The sequence below is a fragment of the Sminthopsis crassicaudata genome, chromosome 1 (genome assembly GCF_048593235.1).
Source record: "Sminthopsis crassicaudata isolate SCR6 chromosome 1, ASM4859323v1, whole genome shotgun sequence".
In the NCBI taxonomy this organism is placed as follows: domain Eukaryota; kingdom Metazoa; phylum Chordata; class Mammalia; order Dasyuromorphia; family Dasyuridae; genus Sminthopsis; species Sminthopsis crassicaudata.
Genome location: NC_133617.1, coordinates 15,255,390 through 15,281,088, shown reverse-complemented (window position 1 = coordinate 15,281,088; position 25,699 = coordinate 15,255,390). Strand labels below are relative to the sequence as shown.

Below are 25,699 nucleotides of genomic sequence, written 5' to 3'. Positions count from 1 at the left end.
ATTTCTATTTTTTTTTTTTTTGCTGAGGTAGTTGGGCTTAAGTGACTTGCCCAGGGTCACACAGCTAGGAAGTCTTAAGTGTCTGAGGCCAGATTTGAACTCGGGTCCTCCTGACTTCAGGGCTGGTGCTCTATCCACTGCACCACCTAGCTCCCCCTGGAAAGAGCATTTCTAAAGTATTTCACCAAATTCTGACACTGGCAGATCATCTTTGCTGATATAAGGAAAGGTCTTTCCCAGACTGAGCTCCTTAGACCAGCCCCTACCCACTAGGTCTTTGCCCAAAGGTAGAAAATAAAATCAGTGTTCTGCTGGAGTCTGAGGCGTGGCTCCCCGTATTATGTGAGGGGAGTGACAAGTCACCACGCTATGGTTAGCAAATGCCTTCCTTCTCCTCTTTTACTCTTGCCTCAGCAAAAGCTTCCTTTCTTTCCTGCTCCTCCCCCTCTGCTCTGTCCCGCCCCTTTTCTCAACCGGCCCCCTCCAATTCTGTTCCCCCTCTCCATTATACCTTCCAGCACCTTCATTTGGCTGTTAAGACTCTTCTGACCCAGGTCTCTTCCTCTTATGGATCTTCCACCTTTTTGCTATCAAAGAAACCTGACTCCTTCCAGGAGCTACTGCATCCCTGATTGCCATTTTCAGTAATGGTGGTACCTTTTCTGATCCTTATTCTCATATACCCAGAAGGCCAGAGGGAAGACTCTTCAGCCACCGCCAGACTCTCCCTTTGCCACCTAGGAAGTGCCCCAAGTGAGATTTGAACTCAGGTCTCTATGAGTCCAGGCCTAGCACTCTGATCACTGGGCCATCCAGCTGCCTCTGAACAAGGCGTACCCATCTAAGTGCTCAGCTCTGAGTAGGATGCTGCTGAACACCTACAAAGTCAATCATTTCCTCTCCTCAGGCTACAGTCCTTCTTTATCTCATGCTATCTCAATCCCCAATCCTCAAATAAACCCCCTTGGACTCCAGGGGGAGTCCATACAAGTCCATACAAGAAGCCTTCACTTCCTTTTCTCTTGATTTCTCAAACCCTTGTGATCTGACCTGATCCTACACTGGCTTGCAGCTGCTCCCTGCAAGGTCACTTCTGGCCTCTTGATTCCTGCACTCACTCCAGTGTCTTTAGCTCTGTCCTTCTGGCCCTCTCCCTGTGTCTGACCAAACTGGCCACTCTCTGCAGCTGTATATTCCTTCCTCCATTTTATGCCCCTGCCATCTTCTCACTGTCCGATCTGACCGTCCCATCTCAGTGTCCTTTCAACAAGGTCATCCACAACTCTGTTCTGGAACCTCCTCTTCCCTTCTCACCACGGTGAGCTCATCAATCCCCTTAGGTTTCATATCATGTTTATGCTGATGACTCACAAATATAAATCTTGTCTTCCCCCCCCCACCAACACCAATCTCTTATCACTGACTTCCTGGTGAATCATGCCCCCTGGGTGCCCACAAGCATCCCAAGCTCAACATGTCCAAAATCGAGGTCTCTGCCCCCTCAAACTCACCCATGACCCTACATCCAGTCCTTGGTCTCAGGTTACACTCAGGTCTTACTCTCCGACTCAGCTTTCACATCTGATTGTTATGTCCCATCCACTCTACCTCCATCATGTCTCTGCATCTGAACAAGTTTCTCCCTCACACAATCAGGGACTTCGTTCGCATCCTCCTCACCTCTTGAATGGAGGGCTGAGAGAGTCTATTAATTGGCTGACCAGCTTCCAGCTTCCAGGCTCTCCAATCCATCTTCCACCCAGCTGCCAAATTCAATTCCTAAAGACATGTCACCCCCTGGTCAAGAAGCAACAATGGGAAGATTTCCTACAGCCCTAGAATAAGTGCAATCTAAGTGCTTTTGTTTGTCCTCCAAAGTCCTTCACCCTTTGCCTCTAATCTGTCTTTCTAGATGGATTTCTCATGACTTCCCCTCCCAGACTGGCGTTCCAGCCAATGTCCTGTCTCCCGACCTAGCAGAGTGTCTCCCTGTTTGGAATGGACTGCCTCTGAAATCCCCGGCCGCAGTCATGGCTCAAGTCATACCTCTTACATGAATCATTGCTGCAATCCCGAAACCCACCCCAACCATTCAGCCAGTATGAATTAAGAAGTAGAAGCGTCTCTCTCTTTTAAAGTGCTGGAAGATCCTGGACTTCCCAAGAGCATTCAGCAGGATGGAAGCTGAAGGTAAACCAGACCTCTAGAGCAAAGGCAGCCTCGGGACTTCACTCAGAGGCTGGCAGAAAGCAGAATCATCCCTAAGGGTAATGTCAGGAAGACTGCAAAAGCAGAAGAAAGACTTCCAGCAATTCCAGCTCTCCCAGCTGGAGCGTTTCCAGGAGCTGGGAATTGCCCCCTTTGCCACAGGCTCTCAGCTCGAACCCATTTTCCCCTGGACTCCACATATACTTGTACGAGAGTTTGGTAGGGAGCGGGTCTGTACCCACTCTTCAGCCACCACTTCTTTAGTAAATACCCATTAACTTATGTCACTAAGTCTGGCTGGGGAATTAGTATTCATTAATAATCGGTAGGAAAGGAAGCATACTCATAAAAATTCGGAGATGTAGGATGAAAAAAACACCACCAGCCTTTTGGGGTTAAAGATAAAACTCTTACAAGAAGGGAGAAGTAGCCAACTACCCACAAGGCATCTGACCTGCCGGTTCCAAGGGGGGTTTGGGATAGTTTCCCAGAGCATGTGCTCCACAAATCTAAAAAAAAAAAAAAAGAAAAAGAAAAAGAAAGAATCCCGGCTCTCTGGGAAAGCTTTGTATCTCTCTTATCTCTCTAGATGTACAGACACAGGCAGATGCCCACGTGTGTTTCACTTAGCTGTGTGGTTTGTGCCATATTAGCTCCTTCATCAGGAGCAGGCACATGGTACACACAAAAGCTTGCTGGAATGAACTGAACGCACAAATCTTCAGTCCTTGAAAAACACGCAGGCCTTTTAGAGTTAAAGTTTGATTGAAAACGCTAGAAACTTAAGGTAGCTCTGGAACACAATGTTGACTTCTGAAAATGCTTATTCAAGGCTTTTGGTTTAAGAAATAAGTCAGTGATGAGAATGCAAAGCCGACTTTGCTGCTCGTCTCCTGTTGAGTGGAATAAGCCTGGATGGGAAGTGAGCTTCTTCAATCAAGCCTCATTCTGATCCCCTTCCTCGCAAGGCAACGGCGCCCTTGAGGAAGTGGAGGCGCATCTGGCAGATGTCCCCCACTTTCAGAACCTTAACCCCCTCAAGGATTGAGCTCAAGTGCTCCCTACCTCACAAAGCTTCTTCTGCTCCCCCAGCTTAGTGTCCCCCAAAGTCCCTTTGTCTTTTCCTTAGTTCCCTAAATAAAATACAAGCTTCCCAGCAGCTTGTGTGTGGGCACATATTATATGTATGACATACATGTAATGTGTAAAAACTCATGTATGTGTCTGCACGTGTTGAGTACATTTTATTTATTCTGTGCAGTGTATTAGGAGGCGACATGCATTCAGGCTTTGGAGTCAAGGACCCTGGGTTCAAATTCGGGTCCTCGCATTGGCAACCTATGTGACTTTGTGGGGGGGTCCCTTCTGGCACTGGTGTATTTGTCACCATAAAAAGATCATTTTTGAGGTAGGTGTATCCCAGCACCTGCTCATACATGCCGTGTGGAGCCAGTTCTTAATGACGCCTGTGAATGGATTGTACCGCACTGGAAGGACTGAATATGGTCCGAGAAATGCACTGTAATTGCTCCTTAAAGATAGGTGAGCTGGATTTTTAGATAGGCTTATCACCAGAAAGTTGTCATTACCAGATGAGGGATAGGAAGAGCCATAGCGATCCATGGTGCAGCAGCCAAGGAGGTAGAAGAGATGGAAGGTTGACCCTGGAATCAGTTGGGCCCAAGTTCAAATTCTGCCTCTGCCTGTATGATCCTGGGCAAGTCACTTGACGTTAGGCAAGATGAGGATAATAATAGTATCCACCTCACAGACTCCTTATAAGCAATGAATGAAATGAAATCTATCCAGTCTTTTGCAAACCCTAAATAGTTATATAAATCCTAGCTATTATCATCATTGTCATTAGTAGTAGCATCGTAAGATCCGTGCCATCAGTGAAAGTAGTTAATTGAGTCATGGATCAGTGGTCAAATCTTCCCCTCAATTCAAAACCCCACTTCCTAAATTCTGAAAATAGTCCTGACTATGGCAGGTACTACTAGGATAACCAAAGTTGAAGTAAGTGTATTTAATTATGTAGCTGTAGTTTTATTTTTAAAAATCTGATTGAAATACACAGGTATCTCTCTCCACCTCAATCTTCAATTATCAAAAGGTATGACAACTTCTAACATGGAGGACAAACTAAGTCAGAAAGAATGAAAAAGGGGGCCCTGACACCACCAAAGACCATGCCTCTCAATGAACCAGTCAGCCACACTCTTGGGGCGTGTGCTATGCGCTGAGCACTGGGGATGCTGAGGAATAAAGAGCATCCCTGTCCTCAGGGAGCTCCGGGTACAATGAGGGAAACTGCAAATAACCACGGACAAACAAGCTACGGACAAGAACTGGTCGGAGATAATCAGCAAAGGCCCTAATGGCATGAAGGGGACCAACCAGGGCTCCTTGTAGACTTGGGACTTGGAGGAAGCCAGTGATGGCAGGGTTCAGAGATGAGGAAAGACACGTCCAGGCAGGAGGGACTGGAGTTGGAGCGATTGATTATCTTATTAAGGAACAGCAGAGACCAGAGTCACTACATCTCAGAGTATAGTGGGTGGGTAAGGTTTAAGAAAACAGGGAAGTTAGGAAGGGGCCAAACAAGACTTGGATGTCAAACAAGACTTTATCTGTGGTGTAATAAGGGCCTGCACTCGGTGGTAGCCCTGTCAGAGAAGAAAAGCGGGAGAAATGCTACCAAAATAAAAGCCTTGACCTGTTGGAAGTGGAGGGATGACAAAGTAAAGAGTCAAGGATGACACTGAAGCTGCAGTAGGTGACTGGAAGGCACAAACAGGGAAGTACAGAAGAACAGAGAGTTTGGGAAAACAAAGAATTCTGTTTTGGAAACATTGAGCGTAAAATATCTACCCAGTCTGAAATGCCCTAAGAGCAAACCAGAGACATGAGGTTAGAGGTTGGGACCAGACAAGTAGACTTTACTCCTACAAGATCCTCTCAGGCTCTCACCCTGAGCCTACTGTTTACTATTATATTAGACATAACTCTAACAAACCTACCTCAGTCATGAGAAATATCATATCAGAAGGGGAACTGGCAGGGGGGAGTTTACAAGATTCTAGAGTCATGTACATTGAAGAAGTGATCTCTGCCATCTAGGCCTGAAACAAGATATTTTTCAAAAATCAATCAATTAACAAAGCCATTTGAGGTCTTTAAAAAAGGAGAAATAGTTCTAAATATGTGGCATTAACACTAATGATTTTAAAACACTGAGAAAAGACTTAGAATATCCTCTGAAAATTCAGAAAGATGTAGATTACATGCTGGAAGGCTTTAGATCAGGAATGGTTAAAAGGTTTTCAAACTTGGGTCCATGAATAAAGTTTAGCTGAGTTCTTTGGAGCCTTGCTTTTATTTCCTTACCGTGTCACATAAATCATTCCTAGAGCAGAGATGTGGGGGGTGGGGAGTGGAGGTCCAACCACCAGTGCCAGAAGGGACCCCCCCACAAAGTCACATAGGTTGCCAATGCGAGGACCCGAATTTGAACCCAGGGTCCTTGACTCCAAAGGCTGAATGCATGTCGCCTCCTAATACACTGCACAGAATAAATAAAATGTACTCAACACGTGCAGACACATACATGAGTGTTTACACATTACATGTATGCCATACATATATTATGTGCCCACACACAAGTATACATATGCATATATGCATATATAAATATTATATATGTAACACACATTTGAATATATCATATACATACTATGTGTATATATACATGTACATGTAGGCATGTTTACATCGTATAAATGACATGCAGTATTTATGTAACATGTGTGATCTATATACCCACACATATAAACATATATATGTTTATATGTGTCCTATATTGTATCTCTTTATATATAATATATGCCCCCATATATACACATACATACATGTTTACATATCATATGGCATATATTATATGTGATATATACACACCCACATATACATACACATGCATACATGGTTATATATTACCAAAAGGCAAATGCTATATATATTTGTATATAATATATAGACACCCCAAACATATATGTATGTTTACATATTATGTATGGCATATATAATATATGCATACATACACACATATATGATTTACATAGTTATATGTGACATGCATTCTATTTACATATAATATCTACATCCTGTATATATGTGTGTGTGTATATATATACACACACCATATACATGTTTATATATTATATATGGCAGATGTTATATATAAAATGTACACGATATATATACACACATATACATATATGTCTATATATCATATATATGGTGTGTGTGTATATTCATAACACATCTACACACACACACGCACACTCCGAGCCTTGAATACATCCCAGTGATGACTGGTTTTTCTCCCTTCTTTTTGCTCTCATTCTCTGCCAGTGACTGAGGAAGGTTGGCAGCGAAGGCATCGGATCTTATGCAGTTCTAAAGTGTTAACGGTCACATCAACCCACAAAATAGTCTCAGAGATTTTGTCTGCTTCCTGTCTTTCCATTGGTGCCTGTATAAGTAACAGTTCTACTCTGTAAACTTTCAAGGGTTCCATAAATGTGAATTATTATTACTTCACAGATATTCTAGAGTTTCTCCTAGTGGGCAGTATGGTTTTGAATTAATTTTCTTAAATATTGATGTCTACAGTTACAAATGGATATAATTTAACTCCTAAGAAACTAATACAAATCATAAATTGGTATCCCATTTGCATATTCTTTCATTTGTCTCAGGTCTCAAGTAATCTCTGCTATCCTGATGGCCTTGGAGGTGGGGGTGGGGGAGGGGGGTGAGGAAGAGGGGAGCCGGAGCTCCAGGAGCTGCCAGATTTCTCACAAACGGTGCTTCATCTACTCCCAAGCAAAATCAAAGTAAACAACATCACATTCTTGAATGTTCACGACACCTGGTTAGGTTCATCATCATAACGAATCAATAACATTTTCCCGAGATGCCAATCAAAGAATCTAGATAATCTTGATAGGAAAAATGTCACGTAACATACCTAATGCTCTGAGAACAGGTCTAAATCAAAAAAATTCAAAGTCTATGCAGAGCTGAGCTTCTAACTCTCTAGTATGAAATTTGAAAATTAAACCACTCTCTAAAATAGGGATATCACGTCACTCTCCTGGGCTTTAATGTCTACCAGGAGTGCTACAGTAAATAAGGGACTGTCCTTAGAATCAGGCCTAGCTGGGCTCCAACCCTGATTGACTCCACAAGCCACAAAACTGGGCAAACCATTTAGACTGCTGCAGTCCATAAGTGACAGCGGGCTTGAGCTGTAAAAGGAATTTTCACACCAGGAGTTCCCCCGTAGTATTTAGGAGCCCTCCCTAAAAGAAGAAGCTACAAGTAGCCTACAGCAGAACTGTGGAAAGAGCCAATGGTCCAGTACATCTTCTACTCTGATGTTTTTTGGACTGGACTAATGAGTCATTATTATAGAGAATTCCCAGTAAGAAGACTTCCTCTACCAAAGCAGATCAATACTTGCTTTACAGCAAATGAAAATTAAATTTAAAAATATTTGTTAAACTGGCCCCAGTAACCATCATTTAATAAATGTTTGAATGGCTGAGATAAGCAAGTAATCTTCCATGCTGTGTTTAAGTTATATCCAAATATAATCAAAGCGAGCTTTGATTCATGGATACATCATTTATCTGGGACAAATCTATAGCCTTGCATAGTTTTACAAGTATCGCAAAAAGTTAATTCAAGGTTTTGTTCTGTTTTTCCCATCACCCGATTCAGGGATCAGAGGGTTCATAACTTGGGGCAAGCACTTAGCCTAAGATCCTTCCTAATTGTTCCATTCCATTTCTCCCATCCCTTCCAGGAGTGTTTACTAAGCACAATGGGTGAGTCAGCATGGAGAAGCCGCTGAGCCAGCCTGGGAGCCAGGAAGAGCTGGGCCCAAGATTTGTCGCTGACACATCCCCGGGGTGTGTGCCTGTCAGCGTCCCCGACCCTCGCAGGGGTCCAGGCAACTCTCAGACTGTCCATTTCACTGTACATTGATTGGTGGAGGGAACTTTGATGTCTGAAATCCCCATCCAGCCACGAAGAACAGATTCAGGCCCTTTCCCCATATTTAGCACAGTGCCTGGCACAGAGTCCGTGCTTAATTCACAGACACATTCTATCTTCTTTCATCTTTTTTTTTTTTTGCTCTGTTCTTGAGTCACAAAAAGTCAAAGACTAAGCTATCTCAAGAGAAGAAGAATTATCTATCCAAGTATTTTTTCTACTCTGGCTTTCCTAGAACTTTTTCAGAACCCAGCAGTCTAAAAGGTGGCGAGAGTGGACCAGGAACCTAATCAAGCGATATTGTATCAAGACTCGCATTCAGATCTATCAGCCTTTCTGGCTTCGTTAGTGAATCGTTTCCCCAAAGGATTTGCTTGAAGAAAATAAAAAGCTAATGATGCCATCACTCAAGAGGTTTTTGTCCAGCCCTTTTTTCTCTCTCCGTGCAGCCATTCTTTGCCATATGTTCCCACCATTCAAAATGGTTTGAACCATCACGGTGGCAGCTGGGTGGGCTCGAGTTTCTTATTCACTAACAGCTGACCTTTCCTAAATTATTTTTCTCTGTTTCAGTGAAAAATATGTTTTACTCCTCCAGAATCATTATTATTTTAGACTGTAGAAAGAAAGAGTAGCAGCTGGAGAGAAATTGGAATTTCAATCAGTAAATATTATTTTACTCATAAAAACATCATCATTCACAAACTCTTATTTCCTAAGATGTCTTAAAAAATTGGAAATGTATTTGATATTTTCCCTAACCCTTTCCATTCAGAAAATTTGTAATAAGTAACTCTTGTTAAGTGGAGCTTTACTTTGTTTCACTGATGGCTTTAAAAAAAAAAAAAAAAGCAGCACTAGATGCAGTGTCGATACCCGGGCTACAATCCTGGCTTCTTTTCTCTAGAATTTGATCAAAAGGCTTCTTAGAAAAGCAGCATCGAGAATGGTGGTACACTGTACATACAGCAATGGGAGCACCAGAAGTAAGATGTGAAAAGAACAATTTAGGATTGCTAGGATGTCTGTCTAGAGAAGACCCGATGTGGGCCATGAAGGCTCCAGGGTGGCAGCCAAGGGAGCCTGCCAACCAGCAGGCCAAACAAAGGAATGGTTGCCCTGGAGAGCTCAGTTTGGGGAAGAAGAAAGATTTTACCTCAGGAAGCAGAACAACTTTAAAAAATTTTTTTCTTTACTGGAAGACTAGATAACAGTAAGAGAAGCAGGACTTGAGTCATGAATGTGTGACCTGTGTCACCCACAGGCAATGAAAAATCAATTATTAAGTATTTATACATGTCAAGCACTGAGCTAAGTGGTGAGAACACGTGTAGAAAAGCAGAAGAGGCCTTGCTTTTAAAGACCTCACATTCACACTGGAAAAGGGCTAAACTCCAGGACTTAGAAAGCAACCGAGAGTCCTCAGCTTTAGTAGCAGGGCAGATGGCAAGGCCTCTAGTCTTAACAGAGCAAAGCTGCAGATAAGACCCAGTGCTGCTTAGCGCACCAGAGAACCCAGAGAAAAATGGCTACTAGTTTATCTAAAGAATTGAAATTGGTAACTCCTTGCCAGTGTGAGTGGCCAGGTCTACCCATAGCCAAGAAGCCGAGGGCTTGGGCCCACAACCATGAAGAAGAGACAATCACAGTGGATCTGAGCAGAAGGCCACTTGGGGGTTTAGGGGAAGGGCTCCTTCCCTCAAAGCTATCACCTTTAACATCTGGGGAAGGATGGAGGGCAAGGCCCAGGAAAGCCCTTCATCCAATGCTCCCCCAGGTAGCTCTCAACTTAGTGGGCATCAGTTTACCCTTCTCTAAAACAAAAAGACTGAACCGGATGGACTCGGACGTCCTTTGTGGTCCTGCATCTAAGATCCTAGGATCCTAATTAATCATTTTCTTAATTATAGACCCTTTGATTGACAACTGTTGATCTAATAACTAATCTCAGATGAGATCAGAGAAGCTCATCAGCAGGTATATTACAAATAGTGAATTTGTTTTAACCATAACAGCACTTCAAAACATAAATCCATTAAATATTTATTAAGTTCTGACTCCACAAAAACCTCTGATTCTACTGTGCTGGGATGGGGAAGAAAGGACACAAAATATATTACATATGGGGAAAAAGAGAGAGAGAGAGAGAGAGAGAGAGAGAGAGAGAGAGAGAGAGAGAGAGAGAGAGAAGAAAACAGGAAGAGCAAGAGGAAAAAAGAAGAGAAAGAAAGAGGAAGAAGGATGAGGAGGGAGAGGATGATGAGAAATGGAACAAGCAAAAGGAAAAAAAGGAAGAGATAAATATGGGGGGAAATAGAGGGAAGGAGACAGAAAGAAGAGATAGTAAGGGAGGTGGAAAGGAAAAAGCAGAATAAAGAAAACAAGTATCTATTCCAATCTCCTCTTTCCCCACATTAGGCTGTTGACCAGGGGTTCTCAAACTACAGCCTGTAGGCCACATGCAGCCACTGAGGACGTTTATGCGGCCCGCCAGGTTATGGCAAATGGGCTGAGGGGCGGAGACAGAGTGTGAGCTTTTGTTTTACTATAGTCCGGCCCTCCCACAGTCTGAGGGACAGGGAACTGGCCCCCTAGTTAAAAAGTTTGAGGACCACTGCAGTTGATTTTTCAGCATCTAAAACGTTTCAAAAAGCAGTATCATCCCATTGTTGGCTGGCATGCCACTGACGCAAAAAAAGAGAGAGAGAGAGACAGAGAGAGACAGAGACAGAGACAGAGAGACAGAGACAGAGACAAATGAGAAGGGAGGTCTCCTCTAGAATTTTTCTGAACACCACTAAAATTCTGTGTAATGGTTACCTTTAGGACACACCTAAGCTTTAAAGCCAGGACTTTATCACCAGAGGAGTATCAGTAGCTACAACCTTAAGCACATGAGGTGAAGGGCCAGAAGTCCCAATAACAAGAATTAGAAGTGGATCACCTGTAAGTCAGAGCACACCTTGGGTCCATTAAAAACCCTGAAGGTCATATGCTATAAAAACACCTGCCTGGGCAATCAGGACTTGAGTCCTCCTGTACAGCTCTTACAGTCAGACAATAAACACTCAAAAAGTACCTATTATGGACCAAACAAGTACGCTAAGTACTGGGAACACAAAGAAAGTCAAAAAGCAAAACCTCAAGGAGTTCACAGTTAAATAAAGGAAACAACCTGCATTTACATATGTACAAGCCAGTTCTAAAGAGGCTATTTGGAGAGAATCACCAGAGGAGAGGCAACAAGATGGAGGGCTGTAAGGAACAGGCTTTCAGAGAAGGTGGGACTCTAGCCAGCATTGGAAGACAGCCAGGGAAGCAAGGAGGGAGAATATTCCAGGAATGGGAACACCCAGGAAAATGCCCAGAGTCTGCAGAGGGAGTGTCTTGTGCAAGGAAAAGCAAGGAGGGGAGGATCACCGGATACAGAGTACATGGGAGGACTAAGGTGAAGGAGGTCTGGAAAGGGAGCAGGATGCTGGCTGTAAAGGCTTGGAGTGCCAGAAGAAGGGTTTTCGATGTGATCCTGGGAGTGGGGACTGGAATTCATGGAGTAGAGGAGCAATGTGGTCACATCTGCATTTTGGGAAGATTAATTTAACAGCTGAATGGAAGATGGCCTGGGGTGGGGAAAGGCTGGAAGCCCCTCCAGGGGTCTTGCAGAAAGATCGCAATAGTCCAGGTATGAAATGTTGAGAGCCTGCATCAGGGTGGCGGCAGTGTCAGGAACAAGAGCCATTACCTTATCCTCTTCTATTAATAACTAATTGTTCATTTGGGAGCCATCCTTTTTCCTCCTATTTTTGTCAAGACCGTACTCCTAAAAAAGTCGATTTCTATTTGAAATTGATTATTTCTAGCCCCCAAAGTGTTCGTTAACTAATCTGGACTGGGCTACACCTAAATGGGAGTCTGGCTTTTGTTTCCCCATAAAGAAAAGCTAAACTGAGCGGCTCTTGCCACCAAGAGTTACCAAGAACCACACATGTGACCTTGGTACCGTCACTAGAGTTTGGGGTCAGCAGGCTCAGGAAGCGGAAAATTATCCCCAGAGGTCCCAGCCCCTTTCCCTGGCCAAGATGTGGGTAACCAAGCCATGTTCCCAGCAGAACGGGCTGAGGACTCTTAGCCTACCACCTCATTAACTGACCACCAATCAGGATTGAATTTCCCCCGTCAGAAGGAACACTCCTGATTTAAGGTGTGCCAGAATTTCCCTTTCTGTCTTTGCTTATGAGGGAAGCCACTGACCATTAAGTTACTGGTTGCTGGCCAATCTAGTTAATAAAATGATTTTTAAATCCCAGAAATTTTGTCTCTCACAATGTTATTCATGACAGGGGAGAGACGTTATGAAGGTAAAATTGACAGGCCTTGACAACGTACTGGAAACGGGAAGGAAGAGTGATGACGAATTGAGAACTGCACCTGGATTTCAAGCCTGGTGGACTGGGAGGATAATGATGCCTTCAATAGTAGGAAAGCAGGGGGGAGGAAGAAGGTTGTAGGTAAGGAGGCTAGAGCTGGATAAGGAGATCTGAGAATCATCAGCTTCAAGATGGTCATTGCATCCATGGGAACAGTGAGATCAAGTGAAATGGCAGAGACAGATAAGAAAAGAGAGCCCAGGGCAAAACAGGACAAAGATCCGGCAAAAAACCCGAGAAGGTGCAGTCAGATAAGTAGGAGGAGAACCAGAAGGGTGTCATGGAAACCTAGAGAGAAGGAAGCATCCAGGAAAAGAGGGGGACCAATAGTGTCAAAGGCTGCAAAGAGACCGAGAGTGTGAGGACTGAAAAACAAAGCCATTAGATTGGGCAACAAGATCCTGGGTAATTTTAGAGAAGAAGAGAAAAGGAAGGAAAGGAGGCAAAAACACCTTGTCCAGGCTTGTCAGGGAGAAGGGAACAGTGGGGGTGGGCAGATCAAGGGAGGGATCTTTGAGGAGGAGGGAGAAATATTTCTGTTTGGAGGGCCTGGAGAATCAGGAGGCAGGAAGAGCTTGATGAGAAGGGACAGAGCGGGGCTGAGACTGAGGGGGTGATGTGCTGGACAAGACACCAAGGAAGGAGATTACTTAAGCATCTGAGGGCTTATCTTGGGAAGAGGAGGGGGGATGCAGGGATGGAGGAAGGCAATGGAGGAAGGCATGAGATGATGGGAGAGGACAAGGAGGGGAGAAGAGGGAGCCTTCAACAAATGGCCTCGAATTTTCAGGTGACATATGAGGCCAGGTTTTTAGCTGAGAGAAGGGAGAAGCCATGGGAAGTTTGAAGAAGGAGGAATGAAAAGATTAAGAAGAGCTGGTAGTGAGATGGCTAGTTAATTCTGATTTTTTTTTCCCCTCTGAGGCTGGGGTTAAGTGACTTGCCCAGGGTCAACAGCTAGGAAGTGTTAAGTGTCTGAGACTAGATTTGAACCCAGGTCCTCCTGACTTCAGGGCTGGTGCTCTAACTACTGTGCCACCCAGCTGCCCCGATGGCTAGCTAATTCACTGGGGAGGTGGAGGTCCAGCCACAGGGAGGTTACACAACATACCTTTGTGGTGACCTCCATCCACGTGGTTTCCCCAGGGCATCTATGGGCAGGTCACTTTTCTAAACTTCGGTTTCTTACAATAGAACAAGCACAACAACACTGGTACCATGTGCCTATCCCTTCAGGAAGCTGTAAAATGCCAAATACAATAACAGCCATCCCAGGATAACAAAAACCGGGCTTCGGTAATTCGGATCTGGGTCTTGTCGAGGTGGGCACTCCCCGAAAGGACCCAAGCAACACCTGCCTATGATTTAGGACAAAGTCTTCAAGAGATGCCATAGCAGACATATATGTCACCCTGCAGCCAGCCACTCCAGCTGACTCAAGTGTCACTCAAGTGACACACAGATGCTCCGAGTCTTTACAGCTGGGGTAGGACTTACCAGTATTTACACTCCACTGATAGAGCCTTTAAGAATCCAGAAGCGTCAGCACAACCTAATGAGGCATTCAAGAAGGATTTTATATAAGAAAAAGGATGGGAAAGGCCAAGAAACAGCCTGTCTGAGCCTCTGATGTCCCATTTATAAAAGGGGAATTATCATCTCTATCTGAATGACTGATCTCAAAGAGCTGTTGTCGGAAAAGCACTTTATGAATCTAAATGTGACACCGAAATGTGAGTCATGATTATTAGGGAACTATTTAGATACAAATTGTCTAAGAGAACTGTGATCTCAAGGAGGTGAGCATTCTTTCCAACAATGCAGACCTAAGAATGCTCCCATCATGCCGCTGACATTGCCTCCTGTTTTCCAGAGGCCTGAGCAGTGCCGCCCACCCTTCCAGGGGAGTCCGCTGTCATCCCCTTCTCACGGGGACAACCACCTTCCTGCCACACTGAAATCTGCTGGGCACCTTCTCCTTTGCAATGATCTGCTTGGGAGGTGCTCAGGTTGGCTCACGCCTGACCTGCCCTTCTCCACTGCTTTTGGGGGGACCTTCACTTTCTCTCAGGAAGTCGTATGCAGCACAACTTCCTATGTATGTAGCAGTGGCCCGAGGATTTGGCCAAACGGCACACCGTGGCAGAACTCTGGTATATTAAAAATGTGTCTCTCTTTGAGTGAGAAGCTGGAGTCATTCACATAACTGAAATTTCCCAAAAGCAATCTCTTCCAAGTCCGGGCCCAAATCGAACTGCTTTTATAGCATCTATCCACAATGCAGACAGTGAGAGGTGCCCAATCCATCGTGCATCCAAATGCATATTATATTTTGAATAAAACACTCTTTATGAACTTGTTTTCCCTACGTAGGTAATTAGGTCAGAGTCTTTATGGAAGATTATGGATCTGGATGAGAAGGCTCTACAATATTCTAGGGCTTGATGCAGTATCTTGAATGTTTGTTGGTCAATAGGCAATCAATAAACATTTATTAACGTGGCTTCTGATTGCTGAGTTCTCCTTAAACCCTCCCATGAGCAAACACCCAGCCCAGCCAAGCTTTCTCCAAACCGGAGTCAGCCCATGCTACCTCAGACTCCTGGGCCTTCCTTTTTAACACCCTTTTATTCTCCAATAGAAGGCTCTTGAGAGCAGGGACTGGCCTGCATTTTGTTCATATTTGTGCTCCCAGAGCTTAAGACACTGCCAAGCGAGTGCTTAATGAAGCCTCGATCCATCTAAATGCTGCAATCGGTCTTCTTGTGTGCACCTGCAGTAATGGGATCGCAAGGAGAGCCGGGAGCAAAGAGGCTCCAAGCCAATCTACCATTCGGTGCCATTGGATGTAAAGAATCAGTCGGTAACAAGCTCTTCCTGAGCCCGTCTTACACGCAGTGACTCGTCCAGTTCTGGGGGTGAGAGAGAGGGTCAGGGAGCAGAGCCAGAAGGGCTGCAGGCGGCGAGTCCAGCACCACGGTCACAGACGAGGAAATCCCAGCAGGAGAGCGGATGTGACACTGAGTCATGGCCTGGACTCAGGTCTTCCTGCCTCCCTGTGTCCCTCCCCTGGGACAGGACAAAGAATTAAGCACAAAACCTCCTCTCAAGATATTTTCTCTATAGGGGAGAACACGTGTACACATATACATACGTGCTGACCAAGCAGAAATGGAGTAAACACAAGTGAGAGAGAGAAGGGCTCCAGTTATAGGGAGAGACCAGAAAGGGCTTCCCACAGAAGGCTGAAGAAACAGAGCAAGTCTATGAGGCAGAGACGGGAAGGGAACAGAGTCCGGGCAAGAGGGGAGGCTAGAGCAAAAGAAACAGGAGCTGCAAAAAGTTATCAAACTGTGCACACCCTTTGACCCTACAGTGTCTACTGGGCTTATATCCCAGAGAGATCTTAAAGGAGGGAAAGGGACCCACATGTGCAAGACTGTTTGTGGCAGTCCTCTTTGTAGTGGCCAGAAACTGGAAACCGAGTGGATGCCCATCAGAATAAATTGTGGTATATGAAGGTTATGGAATATTATTGTTCTATAAGAAACGACCAACAGGATGATTTCAGAGAGGCCTGGAGAGACTTACAGGAACTGATGCTGAGTGAAACGAGCAGGACCAGGAGATTATTACACATGGCAATAACAAAATTACACAATGATCATTCTGATGGACGTGGCCCTCTTCAACAATGAGAGGATTCAAACCAGTTTCACTTGTTCAGTGATGAAGAGAATCTGCTATACCCAGAGAGAGAACTATGGGAGCAGAGCGTGGAGCACAAGGTAGCATTTTCACTCTCTCTGTTGTTATTTGCTTGCATTGTGTTTTCTTTCTCAGTTTTTTTTTTCCTTCCTTCTTGATCTGATTTTTCTTGTGCAGCAAGATAACTGTATAAATATGCATACATATATTGGATTTAACATGTATTTCAACATATTTAACATGTATTGGATTATCTGCCATCTAGGGGTAAGGGTGAGAGGAAGAAGAGAAAAATTTGCAACAAAGGTTATGCAAGGGTCAATGTTGGAAAATTACCCATGCATATGCTTTGTAAATAAAAAGCTTTAATTAAAAAAAGAAAACATTTATGTTCCCAGAATGCAGCATAATATCTAGCACATACTAAGTACCTTTTCATTTATTATCCATGGCCTACTATAGAGTAACACTAGCCTACATTTTGTTTACTGAACAAGACATTTTCAGTGACAATCTTTTGTCTAGAATTCTTTTCCTCCTCATTTCTGACTCCTGGCTTCTTCAGCTTCATTCAAGTCTCAGCTAAAATCCTTCCTTCTGTTAAAAAAACAAGAACTCTTAAGAGTTCCCCTTAATGCAATGCTTTCCCTCTGAAATGATGTCATATGTATATTGCACATACATATGTGACATAAATAATATAGATTGCGCATACATGTGTGACATAAATAAAATCTTTGTACATAAAAAACAGAACTAGGAGCTAGAGTTTCCTGGGTGAGGAACAGTGAGGAGGCTAGTCTGGTGGAAACAGAGAGCACGAGAAGGGGAGTGATGTACAATGAAGCTGGGAAGGGCGTGAGATGAGGTGGTGAAGGGCTTCAGAAGCCATATTTTATCCCAGAGGCAGCAGGGAAGTGCCAGGGTCTGCTGAATAAGAGAGGGACACTGTCAGATCTGAGATCAAGGGAAGGAAATGTCATTGGTAGCTGGAGAGGACAGACTGGGACCAATTAATCCAGCCAAGGGACGATGAGGGTCAGAAGTAATGACTGAGGACAGTGAAAGAGCTACATGGGAGAGGTTACAGGAGGAGGAGGAGTGGCAATGTCTGGCAACTGACCGGGCATGCAGGGTGAGGGAGAATGGAGGGTCAGAGTAAAGCCGAGGTTACAGACCTGGAAGGCTAGAAGAGGAGCGGCACCTTTGATACAGAGAGGAAAGTCTGGGAAGGTTGGCCTGGGAGGGCGAGATGAGGGGCTCAGTTTGGGATGTGTCGAGTTTGAAACGTGTAACAAGCTCAGGCAAGAGACTTGAGTCTAGACATGGATCTGGTCTATATACCTAAATCCATAGATATACTTATCTTCATAAAGATAATTAAATTCTCAGAAGCTAATGTGTTAGGTTGAGAGACTGAGAGAGACACAGAGACAGAGAAGAAAGAGAAAGAGGCAGAGAAGAAAGTCAAAGAGAGAGACAGAGAAAAAAGAGAAAGAAACACAGAGAAAATAGAGATAGGAAGAGAAGAAAAGTGAGACAAGAAGGAGAGAGAGACAGAGAAAAAAGGGAAAGAAACAGGGAAAGTAGAGACAGGAAGAGAAGAAAAGTGAGACAAGAAGGAGAGAGAGACAGAGACCTTTAAAGACAGAGAGAGAAAGAGAAAGAGACAGAGAAGAAAGTCAAAGAGAGAGGCAGAGAAAAAAAGAGAAAGAAACAGAGAAAGTGAGACAGGAAGAGAGGAAAAGTGAGATAAGAAGGAGAGAGATAGAGACAGAGAGAGAAAGAGAGAGACAGAGAGAAAAAGAGACAGAGAATCTTGAAGAACATTCATGGCTAGGGGCCCTGGTACAAAGAATACATGGGCCCAGGAGCCTGTGGTGTGGTCAGACAGGTAGAAGAAGCTGCCATGTCACAAGAACTCAGAGATGACAGACTCTCTAGCAGGAAAGCCTCTTTAACAATATCCAATTTTTTACATAAGAGAATGAGTACTCAATACCAAATGTCAAAGCCCCCGAGACTGCCTTCTCTTTACATCGCATGTACATAGTTATCTGTATGCTGTACATTGTCTCCAATGAAATGTGAGCTCTTTGAGGGCGGCGACCGCTTTTGCCTAGCTTTGGCTCTCTAGTACCTAACATGGTGCATGACGCATAATAAGTGCTTTATAAATACCTGTTGACTGAATAATTGACAGAGAAATCAAGGAAGGAAAGACCATTAGATCTGGCAATTCAGCGATTATTAGTAACTTTGAGAGAGCAGTTTCAGGTGAGGGGAGAAGTTAGGAAGCAAATTGCAAAGAACTGAAGTGAAATGAAGAAGAGGAAATAAGTACAGGCAGATTTTTCTAAGAGTTTGTCAAAGAAAGGAAAAAGATATGGGATAATTGCTTGAGAGATGGCAGGATGTAGTGAAAGCTTTTTAAAGATGAAAGAGACTTTAGCATATGTAAAGGAAGTAGAGAAAAATGGTAACTATGCTGAAAATTCAAGAAAGATTAATTACTGGGATGCCATCTGCTTGAGAAGATGGGAGAGAATGAGACTAAATTTCCATGACTTTAACAAGAAGGGTCAACTTATTATCTGACTTGGGGAAGGAAAAAAAAGAGAATAGAAGATTATGTCACAAGGTCTTAAGATGAAGAGAGGAGTAAAATTGAAAAGATCACATGGGATGACCTTAATATTTTCAGTAAAGTAAGAGATGAGTTCCTTGGCTGAGAAGGGGAGGGGAAGTGCAGGTAGGAGAGGGTTGAGGAGAGAAAATATGGGGAGTGAGACAGGAGCTTCCTTGAGGATACCTCTGTAAGGCCCCAATCATCAGGGTCTGGGACTTCCTTCCTGGAGGTCAGGAGGAAGGTGGGGAGAAGGGTGCGGAGGCCACGAGGAGGGTGGAAGAGTAGGGGGCTGTGACTCGTCGGAGGGACGTCAGATGACAGACTTGGCATTTAAAGGGGCCTTGTAGTCCAACCAACTCTTTACCGACGGCTTTCTTTGCTCCCAGTGGTAGCCGGAAGATTAGGAAATATCAGTGGAGATATCTATTCTTGTCTAAGTTTATCAAGCCAGGAATAGTAACTGAGATTTATGGGCTGTTTTAAGCATCATGATGCACTTCACAAACACTGTGAGGAGAACACTACGGGAGTGTGGCCCCAGCACAGAAATGAGGAAGCTCCAGACCACAGCCACGTGGCAAGAATGCAAACCCGGCTCTGCTGCGGCTTCCCTGGACAAAGGAATCCCCGTAGAACACCCTTTCTGGTCCTGATTATTAAAGAAATGTAAACCTCACAGCCATCAGACTGCCAATGGTGATAATAAAGAAAATGACGGGGCATCCAGGTGACCCTACACGGGATAAAGCACCAACCTCAGAGTTGGGAGGGCCTGAGTTCAAATTTAGCCTCAGATACTTGATACCTACTGTGTGACGTGGGCACAATTGCCTCCCCCTCAAAAAAAAAAAGTGCTGGAGAGGTCATGGGGAAGAGACACCTCATTATGTCAGGGATGGAAGTAAGAATTGGTTCAGACATTTTGAAAAGTCATTTGGAGCCATGCCCAAAAAGTTACTAAACTGTGCACATCCTCGGACTTACCAATGCTATTATTGGGCCTGTACTCTAAAAGAGATCAAAGGAAGAGGACACGGGGGCATTTACACAAAAATATTGCTAGCATGTCTTTTCTGAAGTGGCCAAGAATTCAAAGATGAAATGGTACCAGTCCATGACTGAATTATGATGTACTGATGTCTTCTGAAAATTTGATGAGCATGCAAACTACACGTCTTTACACAAGTTACTGATAAAATGGTAAGAAGTACAGGTCCATGAAGAGACTATCAGAGTTTTTAACCAAAAACCTCTGATGTTGACATTGAACCATCAACAACTATTCTTTGCATATGGCCATTCAACTATTTGAATCCATCTGGACTGTATTATCTAATCCATATCTCTCCAACTTCTCCATGGGATGGAATGAGAGTGTTTGCTAAAATCTAGATAAACAAACTATACCCATAGCATTCCTCTAATTTACTAGTTTAGTAATCCTGACAAAAAAAGGAAATGAGGGCAGTCTGGCGTGATTTGTTCTTGATGAAGCCATTATGGTTCTTTGTAAACATTGCTTCCCTTTCTACAAGCCTTCCTAGGATTTTCCCAAACCGAAGTTAAGTTTGATAGTAGAGTTAGTAGGCTGCTCTCTTCCCATCTGAAAAATCAGGACACTATTTGTGCTGCTCCAGTATTATGATGTTTTTCCGATTTTCCCTATTTTTTCAAATAGGACTGACTGACAGCAGCTCAGCAGTCACATGTGCCAGTTCTCTAAGGACCCGGGGACACAGGGTCCGGGTCATTTTGTTGTTGGTTATTTTTCAGTAGTGCCTGATACTTCATGACTCCATTTGAAGTTTTCTTGACAAATTGCTGGAGTGGCTTGCTATTTCCTTTTCCAGCTCATTTTACAGATGAGGAAACTGAGGCAAAAAAGGGTGCAGTGACTTGCCCGGGGTCATCCAGCTAGTAAGTATCTGAGGCAGGATTTGAACTCAGGAAGAGGAGGCCTCCTGACTCCTAGTGCTCTATGGACTGAGGTATCCCTAGAAGCAGAGGGGACTTGAATTCATTGGAAGGCAATCAGGTGCTCTCTTGATTCTCTCCTTCCCCTCAGTTTTGTTGCTGATGTTGGATCATTTTCAGCATAAAGATCATTCCAGTTTGTGAATGTCCCCTGCATCCAGGCTCAGATCCAGCTCTTCTGGGACTCTCCCTTTTTGACCACAAGAAGACTTTGTAAAAGTCCTTTTTCCTGCCCTCGTGGCCCCTCGGCTGTGTCTGATCCTTCAGCTGGAACAGCTTTCTCCAGAGTTACTTGCGCTCTTCAATGGTGGGAAACCGAGAGACAGAAGCACATCTCCAGAGGGGAGCCCGGTGAGGGCAGGGTGGGGCCCCTCATGAGGAGTGAAGGGAGATGCATGAGTCTCCAGTCATCATCACTCCGTGCAGGGGGCATCCAGAGGAGACTGGCAGCGTGGGCGGGCAGATTAGGAAGGGCCTTAATGCAAAATAGGGCCTTCCATCTGCTCCCAAAGGTGACTGGGTGGCTCAGTGGGGAGGGACGGAGTGGCAGGCAGCCCCAGCAGATCTTAGAAGTCATCTGCTGCAATCCCCTCATGTTACCAGCAAAGAAACTGAGCCCCAGGAAAGGTGAGTAGTTTTCCCGAAGTCTACAGTCCGACTCCGGCCAAGGGCTCCTTCCCCTGGGGCCCACCGTGGCTTCACCCCCAGAAATCTTCCTTCAAGTCTCAGCTAACACAGGAGTGAAGTCTTCCTTGATTCACACGCAGCCCCCCAAGGACTGATGCCCCCAACTCCTTTCAATGTCAGCTTCAGGAGAGGTTTTTAGCTAAAAACTCTTTTAGTCCCTTCTTGGACCTGTACTTCTTACCATTTTATCAATAACTTGTGTAAAAGCGTTTGCATGCTCCCCAAATTTTCCGATGACATGAATCGGGGGAAGGATGGGGGTAGGGAGAGCTAACAGCTATGAGAGTCGGGGGATCTTTATATCCTCACATACACAGAATCTGGGCACGTGTATATTTATGGAGGCGTTGAGCTGGGGCAGGGACCCCAGGGCCAGCCTGGAACCAGCTGTGTGATCCGAGGCAAGTCACTTAACCACTGCCTGCCTCGGTTTCCTCATCTGTAATAGCGGGGTAATACAGCATCAACCTCCCACAACTGCTGTGAGGATAAAAGGATATACTACTTGTAAATACTCTTTGAAAACCTTAAAGTTCTATATAAACACCAACTGTCTTGACAGTGTTGATGATGGAGATGATGATGATAATGAGGAGGAGGATGATAATGGCAATATGGCTTGTACAGGTTGTCTCCTTAACAACAAGGGCTGCTTCATTTTTGTTTTCATAACCTCTGTGTCTGGCACTGTGCCTGGCACATAGGACTCATTGAATAAATGCTTGTTGATTGATTGATTGACCAATAATGGTGGCACTTACTATTCTCTCATTTATAGACTTCTCGAGCTTTGTTTCATGATTATTGAGCAGCCACAATCAGTGGTGTTTGTTCCTGAGCCAGTTCAAACAAATGGCATAATATTTAAAATCTAACAAGTGAATCCAGTAAAATTAATCAGGCAGTAAGTGATGATTTAGATGGAGACCCGAAAGGAGCAGATATTTGGCATTAAAACCCCATGACTCTATGGTTCTTTGGCTCATAAGAGAGTAATGAACACCTGGTGAGTGGTGATTATGTTTTATTCCTTTTTTCTTAGAAAATAGATACATTTAATATATAAATAGTAAAAAAATATACAGAATAAACAGGCTTTTTATTTTTTAAAAATCACAATCATATGGGGAAAATACTCCAAATCATCAATAGAATGCAAATTAATTTGGAGATTTTACATCACATTCATAAAACTAGAGAGACCACTGGAAGGTCAAAGATTCCACTCTTGATGGTATTTATGAAAGAAGAGAAGGCCCATATATGCCCAAATATTCACAGAAGTATCCTTTTGTAATGGTTTTTAAAAAGTGAGAAAATGGATGTTCATCAATCTGGGGCTGAATGGCTAAACAAACTGTGGTATATTAATGAAACAATATTACTATCACATAAAAAACTGGTGTCATTAAGATTTCCTTAAAATTATTTTCCCTCCATCACTTTTTTGCTATTTTATGAGTCAGTGCTGCCCAAAATCTTCTCTCTCCACAATTCTGTGTCACAGATCCAGGATGGAGAGGAACACCAAGATGTGGCACAAAGAAACAAGAATCCTGCTCACAGTGCCAGGACCGAGAGGAACACTAGAGCTCATGGGCAGAGAGGGCAGAGACCATTCTTTGGTAAAGACCAGAGCTCAGACCATGAGTGTAGTGGCCTTACCTTTCATAGGAGCACACCAAAAACTTGCAAAATCCCCAGAATTTGTAGAAGCCTTGAAAACAATAACACAAAAAGTCTAAAGCTTGGCACAGTACATCCCCACTCCCAAGTGAGCAGAGCCCTACTTTAATCTAAAATTCAAAGCAATGTTCAAAAAACTAAAAAAGTGAACAAGCAATAAAAAAAGAACTTAACCATAAAAAGCCACCAGGGCAAGCAAGATCCAGACACAAACTTATATGAAGACAACGATGTGGCAATAAAGAAAAATACTAATTGAACCTAACCTCAGCAGGAATTCCTGAAAGAGCTAAACAAATGAATAAGAGTGGTAGAGGAAAAATTGGAAAAAGAAATGAGTGATGCAAGAAAATCATTAAAAGAGAATTAATAGTTTGATAGAAAGATACAAATAAAAATACAGAAGAAAAGAATTGGTTTAAAAGTTAAAATAGGCCAAATGGAAAAGAAGATACAAAAACCCATTAAATGGAACTTAAACCAGAATTGGCCAAAAGAGAAAAAAAAAGGTACAAAAGCTCATTGAACAAAATAATTCCTTAAAAATTAGAATTGGGCAAATGAAAGTTAATGATTTCATGACATATCAAGAACCCAAAAAAAGTTGAAAAATGAAAAAATAGAAGAAAAATGAAATATCTGATCAGAAAAACAATTGATCTAGAAAGTAGATTGAGAAAATAACTTAAGAATTACTGGATTACTCAAAAGCCACGATCAAAATCGAATCATCATATTTCAAAAAATTATAAAGAAAAATCAGATCAAGATAGTAAAATAGAAAATTCCACTGATCAATTCCTGAAAGTTAACCCAAAATGAAAACTCTCAAGAATATTATAGTCAAATTCTAGACCTCTCAAGAAGTAGAAAATGTTGCAAGCAACCAAAAAGAAACAATATCTTGGAACTAGTATAAAGATCTCATAAGATTTAGCAGATTCCAAATTAAAGAAGGCAAAAGGCTTGGAATATGATGTTCAAAAAGGCAAAGAAATCAAAATTATAACCAAAATTAGCTTACCCAAAAAAACTGAATATAAATCCCTTCAAGAGTGGGGTGGGGGGAGAAGATGTATATTTAATGAAGTAGAGAACTTTCTAATGACAAGAACAGAGTTGAATTGAAAATCTGACATTCAAATAGAAAACTCAAGAGAAATATGAAAAAGTAATCCAAGAGACACAATAAAGTCAATTTACATTCCTATATAAGAAGATACATAAAATTAAAAAATACAATTATTATATATGTAACTCCTAAGAACTTTATTCTTGAAACATTTAAAAGGAATCTACATAGACAGAGAACACAGGTATAAGCTGATTATGTTAGAATGATCTCCCCCCAAAAATTAGAGGTTAAAAAAAAAGGGATGCACTGAAAGAAGGGGCAAGGGAGAGACAAAGAGAAACTTCTCACATGATAGAAGCTCATAAAGTAGAGCTCTTATAGTAAAGAGGGAAATGAGGGGATGGCAGGCAATGCTTGAGTCTCACTCTCATTAGAAGTGGTTCAGAGAGGGAATAATATATATACACTTGTATATAGAAATCTATCTTGACTAATAAGTAAATAGGAGGAAAAGGGAATAAGAGATATTGGGATAGAGGAGAAAATGATTAAAAAAAGAAAGAAAAGAAAAAGGACAGCAAATTAAGGGAAACAGTGGTCAGACGCACCACAGATGTTTGATAAGGGAAAGGATTAAAAAGAAAAATAAGAAAACAGAAAAAAAATAATAGGATTGAAGAAAATACACAGTAATCATAACTGGGAATGTAAATAGAAGAATTAATCATAAAACTAGAATTCAAAGATGTTATACACAAGAAATATACGTGAAACAGAAAGATACATACAGAATTAAAATAAAAGGCTGGGGCAATGTCTATAATTCTTTAGCTGAAGTGGAAAAAACAGAGGTAGCAACTATTATCTCAGACCTAAAGCAAAAGCAAAAATAGGTCTAATTTAAAGCAATAATCAAGGAAACTATATTTTGCTAAAAACAGACAATTAAGTAATATCAAGAAAAATTACAGAAAATTTCTGTGATAAAGGCCTCATTTGTCAAATACAAGTACAGAATTGAGTCAAATTTATATTTTTTTAAAAAGAGCCATTCTCCAAGTGATAAATGATCAAAGGATATAAACAGGTAGTTTTTGGAAGAAATCAAAGCTATCCATAGTCCTGTGAAATGATTAGAAATGACAATTACTGGAGAGGATGGGGGGAAATATGTACACTAATAAACTGTTGGTAGAATTGTAAATTGGTCAAATGTTCTAGAGAACAATCTGAAAGTATGTC

General features: G+C 42.8%; 1 protein-coding gene across 3 annotated transcripts in view; it reads right to left on the bottom strand.

Moving 5' to 3' along the window:
- Nucleotides 1–25,699, bottom strand: part of TTC28 (tetratricopeptide repeat domain 28) — a 554,617-nt gene that overhangs the window by 436,578 nt on the left and 92,340 nt on the right. Inside the window, exon 1 of one of the 3 annotated variants that reach the window (XM_074295071.1) lies at nucleotides 1,512–2,702. The exons of the other annotated variants lie outside the window; for them this stretch is intronic. The gene's annotated coding sequence lies outside the window, so the exon portion shown is untranslated. Of the gene's footprint in view, nucleotides 1–1,511; nucleotides 2,703–25,699 lie in introns of those variants that run through there. 3 annotated transcript variants of the gene reach the window in all.